The sequence below is a fragment of the Octopus bimaculoides genome, chromosome 15, assembly GCF_001194135.2.
Source record: "Octopus bimaculoides isolate UCB-OBI-ISO-001 chromosome 15, ASM119413v2, whole genome shotgun sequence".
NCBI classification, from domain to species: domain Eukaryota; kingdom Metazoa; phylum Mollusca; class Cephalopoda; order Octopoda; family Octopodidae; genus Octopus; species Octopus bimaculoides.
Window position 1 is genome coordinate 35,396,551 of NC_068995.1, and position 2,485 is coordinate 35,399,035.

Here is a 2,485-nt window from a genome sequence, read left to right on the forward strand (position 1 = left end):
TGTGTGTGTGTGTGTGTGTGTGTGTGTGTATAGGCTATCGGGCATATATGTTCGTCAGGCTGGGATTTTCAAAGGTTTCCGACTCATTGAAGAAGTTAGGACTATAAAACTGCTTACTAAATGTGATGGTCATCGTAGGTTATGCTCCAAAGTGAAATTGATATCCATTTTCAGTTGGGTCGATTATGAATTAAAGGACATTACTACCCACCCAGTTTGTGATTTGAATACACGCCCTAACGAACATAAGAGTCACGCCCTAAACAATATGCTGCGCACTGAGATTTGTGTTTGCGTATACATATATGCTTGCACGTTCTAACTTCAAATCTTGCCAAAGTTAACATTTCTTTCAACTAGCAGTCAGTAAATGAATTACCAGTGCTGGAGAGGTTTATTACAACATTAAATTAGTTAATTTCTGCTACAGATTCCGCTCCTTTGTTTCTAAGCTGAAGTTCTTTCAAGGTTCTGGTTGCCAAGCCAGTGAGGGCACCCTGTCTAACTTGCAATTACGCAGTGAGGTTAGCCTCAGTATGTTGAAGGTTTTACCTAGTAGCGGACCCGGAACAACTGAATGGATTACACATATGAGTATGTATGCGTGTAAATTTACATGTTTATATACATCAAGTGGTCCTCAAATAATATATACACACATTGAATGATTATAGTCAGTTTTGCATTAAAATACATTCTATTTTCAAAATTCAGTAGACCCCACTGAAAAGATTTAATTATCAGGTGCACTCTATGAGAAATCGAAGGAATAACATCTGTAAACATTCTCTTATGAGCCCTAAAATAGTACAACACACTCGTGTATGCAATAAATATTGATTAGTCATGAAAAACCTTTCAATTAACACATGATACATCAGCCATGTAAGCCTGTATAAAGAGTTTATTTTTAATACATTTCTTCATATGGATATCCGACCTATAAACATGGACCGAATCTAAAAATGTAATACATATAATTAACGAGCGATAAAGAAACTTCTTAAAGGGTAAATCGAAGTATGGAACCAACGATTCACTGACGCATTTTGTAATGATGCTGCTGCTCACAACAATGAAGTGTTTGTGCTTCTATGCCTGCTTGTAGATAAATAGACTTCGTATATCAAAGCCACCTTGTCAATGAATACAGTGCACAGCCATTGACAGGATATGAACTGCAAACTCCTCGACTGCTTTTGAAGTGCTCCCCCAACTAGAGGGACATCTACAGCTGTTGGTATGTACAGCTTGATTCAATCATTATTATTTATTTGTGGTTTTTGTATCGACTGTGAATTATTGATAACACAATAGTTAATGAAGTGTCACAGGCAATCAGTTTATGGTTGGAAGTATTTCAATTTATTAATGTTATTAATCGTTATGAGAAAGGCATGAACATCACCACAGCCCTCTTTACTGCGAATCAAATGCTGTAAATATTAGTATTGCCTTATTTACTATTGCTAAAGTACAGCAGCATTGAAGTATTACTGTGCATTGCACACACATACACGCAGTCACACATACGCGCGCACACACACACACAAACACACAAACAGCGGTATAGATACACACACATACACGGACATGCAGAAACAGATACACACACGCAAAAAGATACACAGTTTTATACTAACAGACACACGCACACACACACACACACACATACACAACCTCACGACAATATTCAGAAGACCCCCACCCTCATACAAATACACACACACACACACACACACACACACACACACACACACACACACACACACACACACACACACACACACACACACACACACACACATACACACGTACACAGATACACACATATACACAAAAATATATAAATAAAAAAATCTTGCAGTCACGCATACGACACATGCACTGGTTCACAAACAAACACATACGCAAACACATACACATATATAAACAAGCTCAAACTAGCATATAAAAACATGCAAATAGACACACACAAAAACATACACACGCAAGGGGCAAAACACTTAATCTCATTAAAAAGCGTGAGACATATTCACCTAGCACTAACTCCGTAGACATTACAAACTACGCGCACATTCACGAGGCACGTGTGTACATACACATAACATACAATCATTAGTTGCCGATGTAAATAGAGTTTACGCACATACTAAATAGATATTCGTGAATTATACGCGCTTGTACACACACTCACACATGCAAGAACACATGTGGGTCGTTACAGATACACATATAAACAGAAACATATATAAACACACACAAACGCACACAAACTGTTTATGTGCAGTGAAAACATACGTTGTCGTGTTTAAAAAATGGCACTCTTTGAATAATATGCCCCTTTATTGACTTATAGATAGATAGATAGATAGATAGATAGATAGATAGATAGATAGATAGATAGATAGATAGATATATAGATAGATAGATAGATAGATCGATGGATGGATAGATAGATATATGGATGGATAGATAGATAGAT

At 36.9% G+C, this 2,485-nt stretch overlaps 1 protein-coding gene across 1 annotated transcript in view; it reads left to right on the forward strand.

The window, feature by feature from the left end:
• The first annotated feature begins 460 nt into the window (after positions 1-460).
• LOC106876118 (FMRFamide peptide receptor frpr-18) overlaps positions 461-2,485 on the forward strand; it is a 162,455-nt gene continuing 160,430 nt past the window's right edge. Inside the window, exon 1 of the mRNA XM_052973249.1 lies at positions 461-1,240. The gene's annotated coding sequence lies outside the window, so the exon portion shown is untranslated. The remainder of the gene's footprint in view (positions 1,241-2,485) is intronic.